Source organism: Protopterus annectens, chromosome 8.part0, assembly GCF_019279795.1.
Source record: "Protopterus annectens isolate FY-2018-M chromosome 8.part0, PAN1.0, whole genome shotgun sequence".
NCBI classification, from domain to species: Eukaryota; Metazoa; Chordata; order Ceratodontiformes; family Protopteridae; genus Protopterus; species Protopterus annectens.
The window spans coordinates 1,981,675,265-1,981,686,496 of NC_056741.1; positions in this window are offsets into that span (position 1 = coordinate 1,981,675,265).

Consider the following 11,232-nt stretch of genomic DNA (forward strand, 5'->3'; position numbering starts at 1 on the left):
AAAATTCTTCATTCCATTTTGCACTTCTGCTATCTGCTGCTTAAATGTCATGGCAAGCTGACGAGAATGCAAAAACTCAATGTAGTGAATTTCAGGAAAGTCTATTTTTTTAAGTATTCATTTGACTATCTAAAAACATGCCAAAACCCAAAACACACAGACTTTTCACTATTTCATTGACATTCACTCAAATCATTGCTTCAGTGAAACACCGTTGTGATCCTGCTTGCCCCCTTTATAGCACATTCTTCCACTTTCAGTATTTCGGCTACAGTTTTAATTTGTTTTCAGCTGTTAATTCAATTTAATTACTATCACTTCCATTAAAATTCCTTTTTAATCACCAAAATATTAATCCATAATGTGGAACAATCAGGGGAAAACTCATTCTATTTGCTAAATTAGACCTCTCCAACGTCGCCATGGTTACTGTTCTTGTTACATCTAGAACAGGCTATACATGGAAGAATGAAGCAAAAGTAACTCACTCTTGATATGCAGTATCTTCTTCAGTTTCACTCTCATCTTTCAGCAGAAGCAATCTGAAAATAAGGTATAATTTCTTCATTTACTACAGAAAGATATATTTAAATGTAATACATTACTACTCATTACCTTATAACTGCTACAGTTATAGTGTTTTGTTAACAACAATGTGCATTTTGGGTGGTACTCTGTGAGTATAAGATGTCATTTGCTAGCAGTTTAAATCCAGTTTAACCATTTTTATGTTTTTTTTCCCAACCATCAAGCTTCCCTCCTGATGGATTCAAACCCATTATTTCTTACTATTGGGCATTCCTCATATTTATTAAGGTAAGGGCCATCTAGGGAGACTTTCATCTAGGCAGACATCTTGGAATTTGTGCTTTCATTGGCAAAATAGCTCTGTCAGTATTTTTATGTGTAGGTCCTAACCTCACTCCTGAAGTTGGGACAGGTTAACCACATCAGCAATGAGACTCACAATGGCGTGCCCTTGTGTTGTAGTGCACTTACTAATGACAGCTGTCATTAGGCAGTGGCTTGGTGAGCCATAAATATGTGCCTCTTACCCCACCAACCTGCCTCTGAGGAATTGTAGCTATAGGTATTCTAAACACAGCAAGAGCAAATGCTTGTTAGACTTAATCGCTGCTTTTCTTGCTGTGATAATTACTATTATTCCACTGGCTGCCAGTTCATTGAAGACCTTTCAGTTAGTACCGGCCTAGCAAATTGAACTATTGAAAGATTTGTTTTATGTAAGGATCTTTGTCTCCATGACCACCATTAAGAATGATTTCCCATCCATCCCCCCTTTGTGATAACTGTCCCTGAGATCATTACCCAACAAAATGAGTTAAAGTGAAAGATTTTGGAAACGCTCTATTCACATGGCCAGATCTGAATAAAAAAAAAACTTCAACAAGTGAGTCCTGATTAGACCATCATAAAACCTAAACTGATTACAAAGCAAGTAAATTATAATGTTATTTTGCTTCATGTAATTGTACTTTTATGCATATGACATTATGCACATTGCAAAATGAAAGCAGATAAAACAATGTACAATAAATGCTATGTCTAAAACACTAAATGACAATAAACTGTAGCCAGATAAAGCCTTTGCATAAAAAAAAAACATACAGCATACAATCAAAAATGGTCTCAAAATGCCTCTCTGAGGGATCTACTAAGTAGTTAAGCTATTCATGAATATACAAGGTTATTTTGCAAGTAGCATATCTTACTACTAAGGGGCCAAGAAAGAAAAAGGTGATTAGATATCATGAGCTACCTATAAGGTAGTCATCCCATCCCAAGGTCGCACTACATAAACACACGAATACACCACCACACGCCTACATCCCCCTCGCACACACACATCACAATCACAACACACACTTTACACACTAAACCCCTAACCAACACAGTTAAACAGAAATACTTACCTGCCCTTCCACCATACTGCAACACCGGAAGTGCGAATTTCAAACTCCCGATAGTCGGGATTTTGAAATTCGTGCTTCTGGTCTTTCGGTAGTTTGGCGTTTCGGCTATATGGTCGCAACAGTTTGAAATTCAGTATTTCAAACTTTCAAGATTATGTAGTGTTCCCGTTTTACAGATGTATAAATAATGAGCCAAGTAATCACAGATGTATGACAGAGAACCTTGGCGAAGCCTCATCTGTTTCACTGACTAAATGGTAGAGAAACCAGAACAGAGACTAGAACAGAGATCAGTAGGATTGGAATTTGACTTTTAGTTGAATGATGCATTAATTTTGTGTTGTGCTCCCACACTTTGACTAGGGCTTGTGCTTCCAGAAAAATTATAATTATTATAGTAATTTATATATGAGTTCTAATTCAGGGAGTTTGTTGATATCCTCTCTCATTTCATCCTTTTTCACTAATCTCCTTCTCTGGGTATCTGTATATATATATATATATATATATATATATATATATATATATATATATATATATATATATATATAATATATATATATAAAGAATTGACAATGAAGCTTTTTTTTCACCCCTCCTGTCACCCTACAGACTTATTTGCTCCCCCCTCTCCTGTCAGAATAAACCCCACATCACCCCATGGTGTTGCTCTCTTCTCTATGAGGGTAGGTAAAAATCAACCTTGCTATGGCTAATTTTATTCTCTGATAGCAGTTGAGAACCATGGACCTTAGTGATGGCCATTTCCAGTTTGAGTGGAAGTTGTACCCTTCTGGCTGCATTTTATACTCAGACATTCAATGCCTCCAGTGTTGGCCCCCTTTTATATCAATGTGTTGCACTATCTCGCACACACTATCTTACTGTACTGTGTGTCCCAGACAATTTAATTATATGCTCAAGGTTAGACTCCATGTAACAGAGGTATTTGTTGGCTGACACCAGAGTCCTACACCGGTCCCTTATAAGAAAAGAACACATTGTCAGAGGCTAAATACTGTCTCATATATGTTTTAGAACTATTTCTTCATGAAACACATGTGCTTCATTCCTTTCAGTGAGAATACAGACTGAACATGTGTCTTTTAACAACAGCAGACTTTGTAAAGTAATGCTCCACCCTATCATATCTTCCTGGCTATTTCTTCCCCTTCTATTTTAGCTGATTTCTAGTTATCTTTTATAATTTTAGTGTAGATAATCCCTCCCTAATATTCACACATCAACCCCGACTTTGTCCACTGGATTGCAATCTTGATGTCCAACAAACACCAACTAGTGAAAGTTGCTGGTTTCCTCTCCTGAAGTAAAATTGTAACTAGTGGGGTACTGAAGAGATTAGTGTTGGGTCCTGTCTTGTTTGGTATTTATTTTGCAGATATCCAAACCTATATCCCCAAAGTGTGCCTGATCAGGTTTGCTGATGACTGCAAGCCTGACACTGTTATCTGCTTATCCACTGATACTTAATTACTTCAAAAAGGTCATGAATATGCACATCCCAGGTGTACTGAAAATGGTCTCAAACTAAATGCAAAAAAAAACAAACAAACTGCAACATAGTAGCATTTGGTAAAAAAGGTGTTCCCACCTCATACTCTATAAGTCATCATCCTCTTCAAACAGATATGATCATAAGACACCTGGGTAATTATGTGGACAACTATCTCTTATTCAGTCTTCAAGTTTCAACCATAGTCAGGAAAACTTTCTATTTATTCCAATTAGTTTCTAAGGGAATATCCTCAAGATCCAAACATTCATCCTACCACTGTACTCCCTTATCAGAGCCATCATTGAATGCAATGCCCACTTTGGTATGTACAAATCCTGGCATATTACTCAAATAAGAAGCTCCCAGCGATGTTTAACCAAAAAAATTAAAGGCTTGAAATCCTTCAACTACCCTGATAGATTAGCATAAGTCTTACTAAACTCAGTAACCTACCAACTGTTCTGAGGTGACCTGTGTCTCACTTTTTGAGCCATAAAACACCCAGTCCTATTTGGCACTTTATTTCTGAACAAAACCAGTGGCTCTACAAATTCTAGGGTCATAAATTTATACCAACAAATAAATAAGACTGAATGGAGTGGTAGGACCCCAGTCTATGAAATAGGTTACTTGGACAAGTCAAGCAAAGTACTACTTTGTAGTCTTGATGACCTGATGAGTAGACATAACTATATACCAGGGTGATCATATACAGTCCTGCTCAGTTGGAAGATGGGCTTCTTAAAGGGTGGCAACAACTTTTAAGTGTGGCTACCTAAAGGTATATATGGCTAGGTCTCTTACAGGAGCATAGGATTATTCCTATCTTCCTATGTTCTGAACTATAGCTAGGTATTCCAGTGGATTTACCTTCATTTTGTCGCACATGGTATGTGCGATCGTCCTGTTGTGCGACCTGTATTAGCGAAATATGGAGAACATCAAAGGATCGAATGTCGAAAAGGGTTTGCTGGAAAGCCATTTCTAACATTTGATCCATGTGTTTAAATGGCTAAAAAACATGGTGAATCGGCATTGTTGTTTTTTACAGCCATACGTTCGGTATTATGCATGTCGGACACATGACGTATGACACCTCAAAGATAAATCATTCTAGTGCCTTTTGTGATCCCTGATCTGGTAACCCCAACTCTAAGATGAGGAAAGATCCTCCTTAAGTTGAGAAAAAAAAAATCCTATTTTTTAAAACCTTCACCAAACCTTCAATATCATGTCAAAGAGGAGATTACAGCTAACAGATGGATTAGATATCCCCCCATCTAAAAATTGGAATTTAAATATGAAGACACATAGGTAATGACAAAACTGTAGATAATGGCTATGTTATTAATTATTGGACAGTAATGAGATTATTAATGCTGAAAAAAAATTATGAAGTTCTCTGGGAACTAAAGATATTCCAAAAAATATTGGAGATATTACAAAATTTATTAAAAGTACAGGTAAGAACATTAAAGACATGTTGGAACATACTTTTATTCTAACGAACAGATTTTAAAAAATAGAAACATTTCCATGCTTAAACTGTAGTCAGTATAGCTACATAGCCGTGTCTCCATATTCTGAGGTTGCTAATAGCTCTCATATATTATATTTAGGCAAATGTTGTTCTTAACTGGTGTTATATTTAGGCAAAACAAATAGAACTTTGAATGAGCATATTTCTGAACAATTTAGATATAAAAAATAGAAATGACAAGAATGTATTACTTAAATATTCTGTTACATTCTCTGTCTTCAAGAAATGTGAGTTTTAGTTATTGTAAAAGTTGCACAAGACTCTTGACGGAAGATTTTATTAATATAGTTTATTTTTTTTTGATTTAGAGAGATGTTCTGGAAGATAACTCTAAATGGTAGAAAATTCCCTGGATTAAATGGTCATTTAAACATTAGCTGTGAACTGAGACATAGAAAGAATAAATTGTTTGGAAGAAGCACACGTTAAGATTTAAGGTAGGTTACTTTTAAGGTACAAACTGACTGAGTGAGAGTGCATTTATAATGTTTGTATTTTATTATTTAAGCAGGTCATTGGTGCATGATTATTGCTTAATGATAAAGTCCAAGTATTAAAAAGATGAAAGCACTTTGTCTCTTATTCACTTGTTTTGTTTTTCAAGTTTGTTTGGTATAATACATTTGCTGAATTCTGCTTTTTCTCTGTAGATTGTTAACTAGGTAAGCCCATGGGACACATAATCCCTTTTTATGGGCAACACAGGAGCAATGGATGATTAAATGACTTATTCAAGGTCACATAGTAGGCAGAAGAGGACTGAATGAATCAAACACTGTACCGCCACGACTACAACTCACAGCCTTAACCCTCAGCACCAACGGTCAGTCTGTACCTGCCATAATTAAGACTGCAGATAATTTTGTAAATTATGGCACTATTTTTTAATCCCTGAGAGTGCTAAATTACCATTTACCTTTAAAAAATGTGGAATATAAGTCTGTTTCCCCCTGTGGCTAAAATTAGAGGTCAGCTTTTACAAGTGGTTAGCTTATATTCAGTTAATGCAATCATTCACTTGCAGATCAGCATTTCCTGAGTACTTGTGTGACCTATTCCTAATAAAACAACTGAAAAAAAAAACTTTACTTTTGCCATGTGTACATTCCCTGACAGCACTTCTACTCCATAACTGATAAAAGCTATGATTCAGCAGTCAGTATTGTTTTAGTATTCCAAACAGAGCTGCTATGTGAACTCCATCTTAGCACTTATTCATCAAGTATTGTTATGACAAGATGTCAAGCTAACAGTACACAGATCTCTAGTCCCACTCCAGTATTTCCTGTCATGAGACCTGCATGATGCCTGACAACAAGTTATCCTTGAAATGAAATAGTATTCAGTGAGAGGCCCATATTCCAGAGTTACAAGTATTCAGAATGATCACTGTACCAGCTTGTGTGATTTACATCTCGTATGAATTTACCTATTTGGTGCTACAGTTCACCAGAAGGATAATTAAAAACATTTTCAGCATAAGATCATAATAATTTGCTGTGCCATTTTCAACAGATAACAATGACTACTGTTTTTTCACACAGGTTATTCAGAAAGCATTGGTAGGATTCTAAACTGAAGAGTGCATGAAATGCTATTTATACTTTACACTATTTCACTTATCTGACCTACATGCTTCTTGATAATGTTTTTACCTTCTAAGAAAACTTGGGTTCAATAAATAGAACTGTACAATTTGCAGTTTTTCCACAGCCTTTGTTACAAAGAGCAGTATGGAGGTCTAGTTTATATTTTGCATTTAATTTCGGCTACTTGATGGTGCTATGACATTACCTATAAGTAGAGACAGTGCTAAAGGTTTTGGGCGAACTTCAGAAACAATGGATGAGGGCAAACACCTGTTATTTAAACTGTATAATTAAAATGCAGGGATAACTGTTGTGCAGCATTGTAAGCTTCAATATTATACCATGACCCCCCCATTAATATTCTAAAACGTGCACGCTGATTGGCCAGCATGCACGTTGTAAATCGACTTATACTAATGGAAAAAGGTCCGGTCACCCGGACTTTTTCCATTAGTATAAGTCTTTTTTAAAACACTGTCTCGCTATGTTAAAGGAGTTTAGCATAGCGACACAGGTTTAAAAAAAGCAATGGAGATGTCCCTTGCTTTTTTTAAAGCCGTCTCGCTATGTTAAACTCCTTTAACATAGCGACACAGTGTAAAAAGCAATGGAGATCTTGCTTTCTCCATTGCTTTTTTTTAAACCTGTCTCGCTATGTTAAATGGGTTTAACATAGCGAGACAGCTTTAAAATAAGCAACGGAGATCTCTGTTGCTTATTTTAAAGCTGTCTCACTATGTTAAACCCATTTAACACAGCGAAACAGTTTGTAAAAAGCAACGGAGATCTTGCTTTCTCCATTGCTTTTTTCAAAACTGTCTTGCTATGTTAAATGGGTTTAACATAGCGAAACAGTAAAAAGCTGCTTTTTTAAAGCTGTCTCGCTATGTTAAACCCATTTAACATAGCGAAACAGTAAAAAGCAACGGAGAAGATCTCCGTTGCTTTTGCCCACAGCTCTGATGTACTGCATAGGCTTATGCATGCGCAGTACATCAGAACTGCCGCGGATAACAGACAGCGGTGGAAGGGCAGCAAGGAGGCATTATACAATGCCATTATTTAAGAAAAGTAATTATTTTTCTTAAATAATGTCATTATATATGTAATAACCACTTCTGGGTGTGGGTAATGCTGGATTTACCCACGGTTGGCTTTGTTTGGTCCCTCGCCCTCGGGACCAAACCACGCCAACCGTGGGTAAATCCAGCATTACCCACACCCAGGCGTGGGTTATTGCTATAATATTGATTTATACTAATCAGTTGTATTTTGTGTCACTTCTGTTACAAATGAGTTTATTTGTTTTCTGGGGTAGAGCACTCATCTCCATGGACCTTTTCCAGACTCAACCTACAAGTGTTGTCTGGTTAAGTGACTTGCTCAGAGTCATACAGTTAAGCAATGGAGGCTGGGGTAATCAAACCTTGTACCACTGGACCACTGGAAATATCTAATTAACAGCTCCTTAATCATCTAAGCAAACTGCCAAGAAAATCAAAACTTTGTGGAAAAAATGCTACTGCAATTGGAGAGCAATTTTTATTAGATGACAGATTTTATTAAGAGATACAAAATATTGGTAAATGGACTTACTGATTTAAAACCAAAAATCATACTGTAGAATAGTGTGTGTATGTTGTACCTTTAAGAAGCATTTCAAGGTCGGTACTTGCATAGAAATAGCCAGCATGTGCTAGCTTCATTGCTATTTTATCAGTGTAGCCAGAAAGTGAGCATGTATGAGTGTAATAGCTAGTTTGTTTATAAGTTTATCTAAGTTAAAGTTATTAAGCCTCAGTCCTGATCTGTATGTATGTAATAAAGTTGCTTGAACAGAACCCACAAAGACTCATCTATTTTATCCTGACTAGACAAATGACACAGATGTCAAAGTCTAGTGAGTTTTGTTAAGTGTAATTCTGGTGATGACCACGTAGGGGTTGTTTTGATTAGTCTTATGTCTGAGGAAATTCCCATGTACCTTTGCTGGCTGTTACCAAGAACTTTAACAAAGCTTTTAATAATGTGTAATGTTCCACTAAAATTCATCTTCAGAAAAGGTAGATGTATTAAGGTCCTTATGGAAAACAAACTTGGGAGAAACTTAATTAGAAAAGTGGGTACCTTCAAGTGTGGAGCATGCCATCAATGCGCTTTTATAGCTGATACTTCTGAAATTACTGTCAGGAACAGGAATAGACACATTACCGCTAAATCCTATTTTAAATGTGAAAGTAAGGGACTTGTTTACATTGCAACCTGTAAGAAATGTAAAGCGTTTTACATAGGTAAGATGGAAAGGTGTTTAAAGAAAAGAATATATGAACACCTTTACGACATTAGGAGGGGTAACAACAGAAACATATTATATAAACACACTTTGAGATGTGAAGGTGCTTCTTACACTTTTTTTGTATTAGATGAAGTGGTAATGGATGGTAGCGGTGGTTTTTGGGAGACCATGTTGGAATATAGAGAGGTTTACTGGCAACTGGTATTAGAAACACTGAACAGTAGTTCGCGCACGCAGGACAACGTGCACGGCCCCAACCAGCCCGTAAATTCGAAAAAAGTGAGCCAGCACGTATAATTCGCTCTTCCAAAAGACCAATTTATTAAACAAAAGTATAATGGTAGATAACCATTATACAAGCAAACCGGTTTCGGCTATCATATAGCCTTTATCAATGCTACATGTTTGAAACAAGTGAAAAAACAAACCACCATATGAGTCCCAAATTTATAGTACTCATTTAAAGGGGCATGTACCATAAAAAAAGGAAAAGAAGGACACAAACATTTGGGAACAAAAAAGATTATTCATATAAGTATATGCAGCAACACCAGAACCTACCAAATCTATATAAATATATTTCATATCATAAAAAATTGAAAATAGATTAATACAATAATCAACCTGTCTCAATTGTTTTATATGAATACATATAAATATACCATAAATTTTTGTATAAATATACATTCACAATGAGACATATGAAATCTGTATGAATATATTCTGTATAGTTGAAAAACTAAAAGGGATAGTGTCTAAACCAATCTATCCCAGTTATTGTTTACTTGAATACCTATAAATATAACTGCATATAACATGAGAACAACCTAATGTAATTTTACAAATTATGCCCTAAAATGTATCCTATATTTCAATTTTTACTGTCCATAAATCATAACCATTGAAACTCGATATTATATGAAAAAAACAAAATGGTACATAACAAACACCCCCATCCTTATGTTTATGGTATTAAAGTTCATGAATTAAGCCTATTCTAAAGTGTTTAGTCCAGGTCTAAATAAACCACCCAATTTGATTATCCACATATTTTCCATCCGATTAAGTTTTTGATGCCATCCAGCTTTAAAAACCCTGTGTAGAGTTATCCCATCTATAATGACAAACTTGAAAGCTGCAGATGGATGCTCCATGGTATGTTTAAAAAGAGCATTGGCAACACGTTTATTTTTAATTGCACTTAGATGTTCCCCTATTCTAAATTTCACTGGTCTGGACGTCTGTCCAACATAAAATGCAGAACAGGTACAGGTTGCCAAATAGACAACCCAATCCGTACTGCAATTGGCAAAAACCCTTATTTCAAAAATTCTGGGGGTATTTTTGCTGGAAAATTCTCTGGTTTTATGTAAATGTTGACAGGCCATACAATGGCCACAAGGATAACAGCCCTGTAATATTTCTCCAGATAAAGTTCTTTGCTGTGAAAGACTTGGAATATATCTTTTGTAGTGTGTAAAATATGAATTCATATTTCTTCCCTTGATGAAAATTGGCATTGTTCAGGCAACACACTACTTAAGACATCTTGTGACAAAAGAATTCCCCAATGCTGATTAATAAGATCTCTAAAACGATTAGTATTACTACCATAGGTTGTTATTAAACGTAAGGGTTGCTTATTATTCTGCCTTCTAGATTCCCTATCCTCTGATTTGTAACACAACAACTCCTGACGTGTTAATCTATTGGTTTGTCCTACAACATTAGATAGAAGTTGAGAATTGTAACCCCGTTGTGAAAATCTGTAAGATAAATCCAGACTAGAATCAAAATAATCCTGATCAGATGAACAGATACGTCTAATTCTCATAAATTGAGACTTTGGAATATTGCGGATGATGTGGCGTGGATGGGAACTATTGGCATGTAATAAAGTATTGTATTTCGGGAATTTTCTATGTACAGTGGTGGACAAAGTATTGTCTGCAAGTCTAGACACCTTAACATCCAGAAATACAATATTAGAATGTTCGATGTTGACAGTAAACCGAATGCCAAAAGTGTTGTTATTCAGGTAATCCACAAACTGGCCTAAACCTTCCTTATTCCCACGCCACACCATCCAGCAATCGTCTAGATATCTGCGCCATATGTCCAAGTATTGTAAGAATAAATTATGATGCTGCTTTGTACACTTGATGTGGCTTCATTGTATACAAGTATTCCACATGACCAGGGAATTTTGGCGGTTTCTTATTGGTTATATAAATCCAACCTTTACTCCTTGTGCTTTAATAATTTCTTGATTAAGCTAACTGAATTGGTGTTGCGGAAGAATATTTTTTATTATCAAGGAAAGGCTTATTGGCAAATTAAGGGAACTGCGATGGGTG